The sequence below is a fragment of the Salmo salar genome, chromosome ssa18 (genome assembly GCF_905237065.1).
Source record: "Salmo salar chromosome ssa18, Ssal_v3.1, whole genome shotgun sequence".
Lineage (NCBI taxonomy): Eukaryota > Metazoa > Chordata > Actinopteri > Salmoniformes > Salmonidae > Salmo > Salmo salar.
The window spans coordinates 66,456,991-66,469,612 of record NC_059459.1 but is presented as its reverse complement, the minus strand read 5'-3'; the positions used below and the strand labels follow the sequence as shown (position 1 = coordinate 66,469,612).

General features: G+C 46.7%; 1 pseudogene; it reads left to right on the top strand.

The window, feature by feature from the left end:
* LOC123728664 (uncharacterized) overlaps positions 1-3,865 on the top strand; it is a 189,195-nt pseudogene extending 185,330 nt beyond the window's left edge.
* Positions 3,866-12,622: the final 8,757 nt, after the last annotated feature.

Below are 12,622 nucleotides of genomic sequence, written 5' to 3'. Positions count from 1 at the left end.
GCATATTTCACTTTTGTTTATTACCTATTTCACTTGCTTTGGCAATGTAAACATGTTTCCCATGCCAATAAAGCCCCTTCGAATTGAAATGAATTGAATTGAATTGAAGAGACCATGAAGGAAAGCGAGAGAGAGCTAGTAAAGGAGGAGTGGAGGGGGGAAGGAGAGGGAGGAGTGAAGGGTAAGTTGAGTTTTGGTGACTGTGAAAGCGTCAGAAAGAAAAAGTGTCCATCAAACCATTGTGGAGAAGGAGAGAGGGAGGTGGATAGAATGAAGGAAAAAAAGAGTAGGGGGACTACATACAAAGACCACCTGTTTCATTCTGGAAATAAACCCCCAAAAATACATTCTGTCGTGTCAACAAACAAAAGCATTCAGCAAAACAAAAACAAAGAAATCCACCATTTGACTGGTTTTAAGAACCTTTTACTAGAGAACGTACGAGAGAACGTTTCATTTTGGTAAGGAGAAAACAAAGGTAAGAGGGCCCCTTGAGTGCTGACAATTACACAAATGTGTTTTTCGAAGATGCTCTTTGGAGGAAGCTCAAACACACTTCGTCAAATCTCCAGGGCTGAGCACTATAGTTACAGTCTCTTTGGATTTAAATGGTTGTTTTCCTCTAGTGAGGGGTGAGTTTGTTCTACTACCTCTGAGCAGAGTGCATACCCTTCATCACTTTAGATACTCTTGTCCTGACATTACAAAAGCACCCTTCCCTCTGGAAAATCCATCATTTTACAACAGTATGCCGCCCTGGGCTTTCAAAGCAAAATCCTAAGAACACCCCCCTCTTCCCCATCTCAAAACACACACACCCGCATCTTAGGGCAAAGCGTGACCAACACCTTTGTCTGTAGCCCAGCTGCAGAATATGAGGCGTCGCTCCTCCCCTCACACACACACTTGTACAGATGAACATGCATGTACACACACACACACACACACACACACACACACACACACACACACACACACACACACACACACACACACACACACACACACACACACACACACACACACACAAATATTGAATGAGTACTGATGCAGTGTGGGGTTCTGACAGTACTGATGTCATTGGTACAGTGAGTCATTGGTCCCCTCTGCTCCACAGGCCCCTTACCCACCACAGCCAGCTCACTCACTCACACACAAACACACGTGCGCACAAACGGAAAACACACAGACACAAACACGCACACACGCAATATTGGGCCTTGTGTTGTGTTTCCTTTGGCAACGGAAGTTCAGTGTTTATGAGTGTGCCTAGACAAAACAAATATCTCTCCTCTAGTCCCCATCACTCCCTCTCTCTATCTGTGTCTCGCTCTCTCTTTCTCTCTCTCTCTCTCTCTCTCTCTCTCTCTCTCTCGCTCTCTTTCCCTCTCTCTCTTTCTCTCTCTCTCTCTGTCATAGACTGTTCTCTCTACTACCGCATGGCAAGCGGTACCGGAGTGCCAAGTCTAAGACAAAAAGGCTTCTCAACAGTTTTTACCCCCAAGCCATAAGACTCCTGAACAGGTAACCAAATGGTTACCCGGACTATTTGCATTGGGTGCCCCCCCAACCCCTCTTTTAGGCTGCTGCTACTCTCTGTTTATCTTATATGCATAGTCACTTTAACTATACATTCATGTACATACTACCTCAATTGGCCTGACCAACCAGTGCCCCCGCACATTGGCTAACAGGGCTATCTGCATTGTGTCCCACCACCCGCCAACCCCTCTTCTACGGTACTGCTACTCTCTGTTCATCATATATGCATAGTCACTTTAACCATACCCACATGTACATACTACCTCAATAAGCCTGACTAACCGGTGTCTGTATATAGCCTTGCTACTCTTATTTTAAAATGTCTTTTTACTGTTGTTTTATTTCTTTACTTACCTACACACACACACACACACACACACACACACACACACACACACACACACACACACACACACACACACACACACACACACACACACACACACACATACCTTTTTTTTCGCACTGTTGGTTAGAGCCTGTAAGTAAGCATTTCACTGTAAGGTCTACACCTTTTGTATTCGGCGCACGTGACAAATAAACTTTGATTTTATCCCTCTCTCGCCTCTCCCTCCTCTTTCTCCCTCCCTCCATCTGTCTCTTTCTGCTCACTCTTCTCTCTTTTTCTGTCTCCTCTGCCTTCCCCTTCTCCCTCTCTCCATCTCTTCATCTCTCTCTCTGTCTCCCTCCCCTCTCCTTCACTCTCCCCCGCTCCTTCACTCTCCCTCTCTCTGCCTAGTTTGCACCTTACCACGGATGACTGCCCCTCTGGACACACACTATTCTGCAGGGCCTATTGTTCGCCCTGACAGCTTTTGTTGTGGGGAGAGAAAGAGAGACCCCCTAGCCCGCACCCCTTCTCTCCCCTCCTCCCTCCCCTCACACACATTCCACAAGCGGGGAGGTCAAAGGGTGCAGCTGCCTCAATAAAGAGAACAGGGGGATGAGGGAGGGGGGAGTGTGATTCATTCACTTTTCTCCCTTTTTTTTTGCTGTTTGGACAGAATGAGAGGTCAGGACTGCCCAGCAAGTTCAGCATGGCATCCTCCCGAGGATACTCTGACCTGAGCCCATCTACGACGTCCCCATCTTCACTGTTGAGTTCTTTGAGAGGAAGTCAGCAGCTATCTCCGGAGGTGGTTGAGGTTGCCCAGGAGCCTGAGCAGCATCACCCTCTATGGGAGCAACAACAAGCTGAGGCTGCCCTTGAAGTCCCTGGAAGAGGAGTTCAAGGTGACTTGGGTGAGGGAAGTGATGCATTACAGGGAGTAGAGCGACCCAAGAGGGGGTAGAGGTCAAGACCAGGAGGAAATGGAGAACAGAGGAGGCCGTGCTGCAGGCTGAGTCTTGGCTGCACCACAGTGTCCTGGTGCGAGCAGTGACCCGGGGAAGAGCTGGTCTGGGAACCTTTTCAACCCCCCGGTACGACACTGCCAAAGGGAAGGAGAGATGGAGGCTGGTTCAGGAGGAGGTGAGAGCAGCTGTGGAAAAGGAGAGATCCAGCAGAGCAGCGGGAATGAGACAGCAAGGAGCCTGTATGTGGGAGCAGGTGGTGGACAGAACAGTCTTGTGGACTGACCTCTGGCAGATGGAACCACACTGCATCAAGTTTCTGATCCAGGCGATATATGATGTCCTACTCAGCCTATTGAACTTGTTCGGCTGGGGCAAAGTGGAGTCTCCTGCAAGCCCGCTATCCTCCAAGAGAGAGACACTGGAGCACATCCTAAGCTGTTGTCCTAAAGCTCTGGGAGGGGGCCGATATTGCTGGCGCCATGACCAGGTTCTCAAGACCATTGCAGAAGCAATATGCACAGGATTTGGCAACAGCAAGCAAGCACGGCCCACTAGTCAGCAGATCACTTTCATTCGAGCTGGAGAGCAGTCAGGCTCAAAATCCGAAACAGCAGCAGGGATCCTAGCTACTGCTCAGGACTGACAGCTGAGAGCAGACCTGGAGAAGCAGCTCAAGTTTCCACAGCACATTATCAAGACAACCCTGAGACCAGAGTCCACAAAGACCATCATTATTCTGGAGCTGACAGTCCCTTGGGAAAATGGTCTGGAGGAGGCGTACGGGAGGAAGAAGGCCAAGTACGAGGGTCTGGTCATCGACTGTCGGAAGCAGGGTTGGAAGGCTAGGTGCATGCCTATCGAGGTAGGCTGCAGGGGTTTTGCTAGGCAATCCCTCTACAGAGAGTACAGAACACTCTGCATCAATGGAGCGAAGAGGAGGAGAGCCGTCAGCAGCACCCTCGAGGCAGCTGAAAAAGCCTCAAGATGGCTCTGGATCAAGAGAGGAGATTTATGGGGAGCAGTGTAATGCCACCTGTCAGAGTGTGATCAACCTCGGCTGGGTCACCTGGGCGAGGGTGTCTGATGTTGTAAGACCCAAAACACCCTATGACCCCAGGTTACATCACTGATGATGTGTCTAGGAGCTTCAACAGATGTATTCATTCAAAAAGAGAGAGAGGAAGAGAGACAGAAACAGAGAGAGAGGCAGAGAGAGAGAGAGAGAGAGAGGGCTGAGGAAGGCCAGTTTTGTTTGGGCACAGTGGTTTTGGTGGATGTTATTGCCCTCTGCTAAAGCCACAAACACACTGTTGATTGTACACATGACTGATGCCAGCACTAACAGCGACACCCTTTCACTAACGTTCTTTTTTTTAGCAAGCATATAACACACATCAAAAATGGTCAGTTAGCACTAAACCCAATGAAATAAGGATGGATTTTACCAGTTCAGTTGTTAGTCTGTGTACTATTCCTAAAGGAAATTAGTCTACAGAAGAAAAAACAAAAATTTAACTAACTAGGCCTTCCAAACTTTGGTCCTTAGAAGCATTAGTCCACTGAAACTTCGCTTCACAATCAATACAATATCTTTTAAATAAGTCTTTGAAAATATTCTCACTTGAATGGAGTGACAAAACTAAAGCTTTAAACTATAAACAATTTTCTATTTAGCAAACATTTCTGATCAAATAAATCTATCAAGATGGCTTCCCCCTTCCTGATACACTCACTTAATATAGTAGTAATAATAATAACTATATATTTCGGCCCAGCTAGAGCTGCCCCGGTCAACTGTAAGTGCTGTTATTGTGAAGTGGAAACAACTAGGAGCAAAAACGTCTCAGCCGCGAAGTGCTAGGCCACACAAGCTCACAGAACAGGGCCGCCGAGTGCAGAAGCGCGTAGTGCGTAAAAAGTGTCTGTCCTCAGTTGCAACACTCACTACCGAGTTCCAAACTGCCTCTGGAAGCAACATCAGAACAATAACTGTTCGTCAAGGATTCATTAAATGGGTTTCCATGGCCGAGCAGCCGCACACAAGCCTAAGATCACCATGCGCAATGCCAAATGTTGGCTGGAGTGGTGTAAATCTCGCCGCCATTGGATTCTGGAGCAGTGGAATCACTCTTCACCATCTACCAGTCCGACGGATAAATTTGGGTTTGGCGGATGCCAGGAGAACACTACCTGCCCCAATGCATAGTGCCAACTGTAAAGTTTGATGGAGGAGGAATAATGGTTTGGGGCTGTTTTTCATGGTTCGGGCTAGACCACTTAGTTCCAGTGAAGGGAAATCTTAATGATACAGTATACAATGACATTCTTGATCATTCTGTGCTTCCAACTTTGTGGCAACAGTTTGGGGAAGGCCCTTTCCTGTTTCAGCATGACAATGCACAAAGCGAGGTCCGTACAGAACTTATTTGCCGAGATTGGTGTGGAATAACTTGACTGGCCTGCTCCGAGCCCTGACCTCAACCCCATTGAACACCTTTGGGATGAATTGGAACGCCGACTGCGAGCCAGGCCAAATTGCCCAACATCAGTGCCCAACCTCACTAATGCTCTTGTGGCTGAATGGAAGCAAGTCCCAGCAGCAATGTTCCAGCATCTAGTAGAAAGCTTTCCCAGAAGAGTGGAGGCTGTTATAGCAGCAAAGGGTGGGCCAACTCCATATTAATGACCATGATTTTGGAATGAGATATTCTACGAGCAGGTGTCCACATACCTTTGGTCATGTAGTGTATATATATGTATATTGTATATGACATTTAGCAGATTATTTTATCCACTTGCTACTGCAATCAAAACAGGGGCGCATTCAGCAGGACGCAACATTTTAGAATGTTCAGATAGAAATAGGCCATGAAGAACAAACATTCACTTCCTGACATGTAGAATAAGGAATCACATTGGCTCTAGTCATGCCTTTTCTATCTGCAAAGTTTGTGAACATTTGGCAACTGAATGTTCCTCAGGAAGTAACCAGAGCCTATAGTGGTGCACGAGACAGCTGTTTGTTCATCTGCACCCACCAGCAATTGCTAATAACCCATCCGCAACCGACCGATTATATGTTATGAAGTGAAAATCGGAAGCCCGCACCCAACCCTAACGCGCAAATCTAGAAAGTTAAATGCAGACTGTGTTGAAGTAACAATGTTTATTGCAACAGGGGCAGGCAAACGACAGGTCAAGGCAGGCAGGGGTCGATAATCAAGAGTAGCGGCAAGGTACAGGACAGCAGGCAGGCTCAGGGTCAGGGGCAGGTAGAGTGGTCAGGCAGCCTGGCTCAGAGTCAGAAAGGGCAAAGGTCAAAACCAGGAGGACGAGAAAGAGACTGAGGAAATACAGGAGCTGAGAAAACACTGGTTGACTTGAACAAACAAGACGAACTGGCACAGACAAACCGAAAACACAGGTATAAATACCCAGGGGATAAGTGGGGAAGATGGGCGACACCTGGACGGGGGTGGAGACAAGCACAAGGACAGGTGAAACAGATCAGCGCATGACAATAGAATCCCAATACCACAGGAACCTGCGGAGACTCAACCAGCAGGAGTTGGAGCGTCTCGCTGTGGTTCTCCGACACTCGTAGGTTGACTGGGGTGGTCTGGTGGGTGACCCAGCCTATAGAGTGCAGCGCTATAACACCCATGGGAATAGAGAGGGATTGAGTGGGGATGCCCAGCTCGGATGCTAGGGTAACATCTATGAGACTCAAATCGGCCCCCGAGTTGATGAGTACCTGGAGAGACTTGGACTGGTTGCCCCACCGCAGGATGGCACAGAGAGGGGGGCGAGCAAAGGGAGATAAAATGTTTTCTTTAAGGCCCAGCAGAGTACTCACTCCAACAAATGAGCTAGGTATCTTGAAGGGACAGGTAGACACATAATGACCGGCAGTACCGCAATACAGACAACACTGGGTCTCAAGTCTGCGTACGCGTTCGGCTGGAGACAGCCTAGCTCTGCCGAGCTGCATCGGCTCGGGAAGAGGTGAATCGGCAGTCTGAGGAGGCTCTTAGAGGGACTCAGGTAAGCTCAAATCCTCTCGGGGATGTAGAAGCCAGAGACCGCAATCGGACCTCTTCCCCCTCCTGTGTTCCCGTAGCCGACCATCGATCCGGATGGTTAAAGTGATGAGTGAGTCGAGATCCGTTGGTAGTTCTTGGGCTACCAGCTCATCCTTTCCCTCCGATAATCCGTGCAGGAACGTGTCGAACAGCGCTTCCAGGTACCAGGTACCCTCCGCTGCCAGCGTGCAGAAGTCCATCACATAGTCTGCCACACTGAGGGTGTCCTGCCGAAGCTGGAGTAACTTCCAGGCAGCCACTCTCCCGGACACCGGAGCCTCAAACTTTTCTCACCTCCACCATGAATACCTCCAGACTGAGGCAGACAGCGGATTGTTGCTCCCACACCGCCATGGCCCAGGCGAGTTCCCTCCCGGACATCAGCGTAATAATGTGCGCCATTTTCGAGTGGTCCGAGGGGAACGAAGAAGGTTGCAGCTCAAAAACAAGGGAGCACTGGGAGAGAAAGGCCCGGCAGGTTCTGGAATCTCCATTGTAGTGCTCCGGGGGAGGTAAGCGGGGTTCCCGGGAAACTGGGTTGATGGTGCTGCTACCAGCCGGGTTACTGAGGGGCTGGGAGGTTACCGTCATGGTAGGCTGCCTGGTAGGAAACCCACGGAATTGCTCCAATGCTAGGCTGTGACGTTAGGCCACGTCCTGGAACCCTTCCATTAGACCGCGAAGCAACTCCTCCTGTCTACCAATGATGGATCCTTGGGAGGAGATGGCGTTGTAGAGCTGGTCCAAGTCTGCTGGGTCAGTTATGGCCCGTTCGTACTATCAGGTTTCAGGTAAGACCCAAGTGCAGACTGTGTTGAAGTAACAATGTTTATTGCAACAACAGGGGCAGGCTAACGACAGGTCAAGACAGGCAGGGGTCAATAATCCAGAGTTGCGGCAAAGGTACAGGATGGCAGGCAGGCTCAGGGGCAGGCAGAGTGGTCAGGCAGGCGGGCTCAGAGTCAGGACAGGCAAGGGTCAAAACCAGGAGGACGAGCAAAAGAAAGACTGGGGAAAAACAGGTGCTGAGAAACCACTGGTTGACTTGAACAAACAAGACGAACTGGCACAAACAGACAGAAAACACAGGGGATAAGTGGGGAAGATGGGCGACACCTGGAGAGAGGTGCAGACAAGCACAAGGACAGGTGAAACAGATCAGGGCGTGACAGAAAATGCTTTATATGCTACGATTAAAGATGGCAGAATGATTTTTTGACAGGGGGTGCAGGACATTCTTTTTTGCCTGATTTAGATATGTTTCTACTTATAATATTCAACATTTTGGTAGGTTACTTGCTAGTCAACTTGTCTACAATTAGATACATGCAGCTTCTCTTTTGTCATTATATGTTGCCCTAGAAGACTAAATAAACCATTGCTCACCAGAATAATGTAATAGATCGATAGAATTAAAGCATTTAGGTACTGGGGGAGAAAATACAATAATGCCCCCCCCCCCCCCTTAAAAGGGAAATATTTGTTGTGCAAAATGTCCAAATCACATCAGTTTGACCGGTTGTAAAGAAAAAGAAAGGTGTGAAAACAACCCAACGTGTTTCTGATAAGACTTCAGTTCGGCTTCAATGCATATTTTATATGGTTGAAATACTTTCAGCTCTTATAATGCTTTTATGATGAGGACGGCACCTCTACAGGTTGTATCTAACTGAGCATTGCATTCTCTCAAGATGCAGAAATAAATAAATCATTTTTCTCCACTCCTGTTCCCAAGTAAAAATGTTCCCCACATTTTGGTGTATCATTCTACTGCAAGAAATGCTTCATTCTACAGGAGTTAATATTAAGGCTATGTGAGAGGTTATAAGACCAGTGTCCAGATTTCAGTTTCCATTTAACCCATCTGAACAGTAAGCTACAGTTCCCTTGACGTGTCATAGGTCTATTTCAAGTCCCCCGTCTTGTGACTGTCGAATTTGCATAGCACCTCACAATCATCGCACATCACATAGCTGGCACTGCTATCATCCTCTTCTACCACTTAACCAAATCTTTTCCAAACATGACTTTTCTGGCCCTCCCTTCTCTTTATTTTCAATTCTCCATTCACAGCTTTTTCCTTATTGAATTAAACTTCCACAATGTCCTTTTTTCCTCCGTGGATTGACGTTAACATTTTCTGCCTGTTCCCAAAAGCATTATTTGGCAACGTAGTGTAGGCTATTTGGAACGTCCAGTTGAAACCCTAAAGTTTAGCGTCATGCTCTAATACCAGATATCCTAAAATAATGAAAGAAAAACCTCAATGTAGCCAATAGATAGAAATTGCACAAGAAATATATGGATTTATGGATTTTTTAAGCTATTGTTTCTCTTTCAACTCACCAGCCACTCACCGGCACTTCATCCACACACTATTTCATGACCCTAAACCCGTCCGCCCCGCGGGGACTGTGGAATGAGTCAACTCGCACATCACTACTATATACTTTTTAAGGAACCATGGAACCTTGTGGGTTACAAAGTAATTTTGGTGTATTTAGATGATATGAATGTAACTGAACTTGTACACATTCTTCTCTCTGGAGCAGACAGGAGGATTGCAGTAATAACATATCTAACTCTCGTTCTCTCTTTCTTTCTCTCCGTCTCTCTCTCTCTCTCGTCTACTATAGAAGAGGAGTATGTTCTTAATGTAACAGACCAGTGAAAATCTGACTTTAAAAGTTCATTTTCTCTTAACTCATACCTAATAATGTTGCTCATATTTGTGGCCAAAGCATAAATTGGAGAATAAAACTCAAAAATCCCACCTCAAACTTGTATCTCAAAGAGACCATTCAAAAAAAGGCGTGCTATTTCCTTATATAACATGATGTAAGCTCCCTAAGGAGAATGAATTGGCCAATTGGCGGTCTACAGGAGGATGAGCTGGCCAATCAGCGGTCTACGTGCGTGAATATTTTTAGTGACCGGTATACGCCCACATCATTCTGTGGTTGGCACATCATTCCAACAGAGAAAAGCAGCTTTTTAACATACTTCATTTAAAAAATGTTGAAGGAAAACTATTTCACTCGTATTCTAAGTAATTAGAGGTCAGTCATATTTCAAATCTGAAAACACCGGGCACCTACTTTAACATTATAAAGGGCAACACCCTGAAAAGTAGATCCTTGAACTAACACCAACTAACCACCTCTTGTTTGATGTTTTCAATTGGAATTTGTCATGGAATGTATAGTCTGTATGTATGAGAGAGAAACGGAGAGAAAGAGATATAGATAGAGAAAGATACTGATTAAGAAAGAGAGAAAGAGAGAATAAAAGAGGGATGCTATTTATACTGTATGCAGTGGGAGTATACTCAAACATCTCTGAATCTACAGGCAAAGTGTAATTGAACAGAACCTCTTTCATTTTCTCCTCGTGACCAGAGGGACTGTGTACGTGTGTTTGTGTGTAAACATTGGGGAGTTGTTTGCGTGACAAAGCTGTGGAATATGAAACTCTTCACTGCTTTAATCAGGCGATGGCAGTTGTATCAACCAGGAAAATTAACAATTTAATCATCTGAAATTAACACTCACATCCCCTCCAGCAAAGCATTCATACACATATACTCTCTCGCTCTCTCTCTCTCGCTCTCTCTCTCTCTCTCTCTCTCTCTCGCTCTTTCTCCTTCTGAATCTGCATCTCCCTCTGCTTCCTCTGTTTTACTCTAGTCTACATCCCTTCCCTCTGTCTCTCTAGACCCTTTTCCTATTTCTCCCTACTCCTCCCTTTCACTCCCCTTCTCTCTTTCTCACCCTTCCATCAGTTCCACATGTATAGCTGTACCTGTCAACAGGGCTGTTATTAACTGGAGTTGGTCTTTTTCAATCAGAGATGGAGAGGGAGAGAGAAAGAGAGCTCATGGGCTTCTGTGTTCTTCTGAAAAAAATATAATTACAGTTGGATAAATGTAGATTTTTTTCTCGCAAGGACTTATACAGGATACTACCCTCTACATCAAAACCTTCAAACCAAATCAAAATTCCACACCTAAAACCTTGATTTTGAACAAAATAACCTGAATGGATTCTTACTACCAAAGACTATCAAGCAAAAACTTCTAACAAACCAAAACCTGCAGAAGAAGCACAGTGGAACCTGGAAATAGCATCCAACACAAAACTGAGAGTAATATTCAGTCTGAAGCTACTTCTGAAGCCACAAAGTAAAAGACAATAATCTCTAGGTCATTTTGTTATATAAAGCTTAGTAAATAAGGCTACTAAGCTACCAAGCTGCTAGGACAGAACAGACCTGGCTGCAATGTGAATTAGGACTGAAGTGTGAAGTTAGATGTGTGAAAACTCAAGAGCCTAACAATGGCAGGAGAGTCTCACAGCATCCCCCACCCAAATGCAGAGACCTTGGAAGCCCCCTGTGTAGATGTCATCACAGTACAATACCCCTTGGATATTAAAAATAACACTGCATGGAATAAGCACACAAAGAAGCTCCTCAAGGACACTCCAGAGACACCATTTGCAACTTAATTTTCCGCACAGACCATCCCCTAGCATGGCACAGTGCTATAAGAGCACACTACCCCTATGTCAAGAGAGAGGGTATTGGCCCAGGTTTGAAACTCAAAATACTAGACATTGAGGAAATTGAAACAACCTCTGTCAACGTGATCAAGTCTTGGACAGTAACGGTGTAGGGAATCCTCAAGCAGTTCCAGCAGGACTTTTACAGGATCAAAGAGAGAGCAGAGCCGGAAAAGCTCTCTTTCTGTGACGGTTCCCCCATCCTGAGTGAGTCTGAACACACCTCTTCAAACTGTCCTGTAGACGAGCATAGTCACCCCCCAGCACTGAACACACCCAGGTCCCACAACTGCACTGCTCCTCCATCATTGAGAGGGATACATTCACAGAGCTGGAGAGAGACATGGTGGAGCTCAGAGAGCTAGTCCACACAATCCAGACAGAACAAACCAGCACAACAACACTCCCCATCAAGACCCGGAGGGATGAAGGTGGAGATGGATGGCTGTCTGAGAGACCTGTCTGCACTCTGGACTGAGGTGAGAGAACGTATGGAGGAGAGAGAGGAACACGCAGCCCATCTAACAGCACTGAAGGAGGAGGTGAGAAAGCTGAGGTGTGACAGAGAGCAGGACACTCCCCCAGAGAAGCCAGCAGAACAACCCACCTCAGACCCGGACCACAACTTCAACACCACATTGGGACAAACAACACAGGACACACCAACCCAACAGACCCCACCCCCTCCTAACAGCCCCCCTGTCAGCTCCCCCGATATTCCTGACAACCCCCACACACCCACTGAGGACACACAAAAGCCAGAAATGGTGCTCCTCATTGACTCAAATGGCAAATACATTCAAGAGAATAAACTTCTTCCCAAACACAAAGTGGCTAAGCTCTGGTGCTCACACTAAGCATGCCCTGGAGCTGTTGTCCGAGGACAGACTAGGGTCCCCCAGCAACATCATAACAGCATAAACGACCTGAGGGACCAGCAGGAAAGAGTGGCCACAGCATTCAAGGGAGTGATTGAAAAAGCTTCATCCATTTTCCCCAACGCACAAGTGGTCATCTCCACCCTGCTACCACAAAAAGACTTTCACCTTGCCACCATACAGCGGGTGAATGCAAGCATTCCCCAGGACTGTGCCTCAAAACCTAATGTCTACCTGGCCCACCACTCCACCTTGGACTTGAACA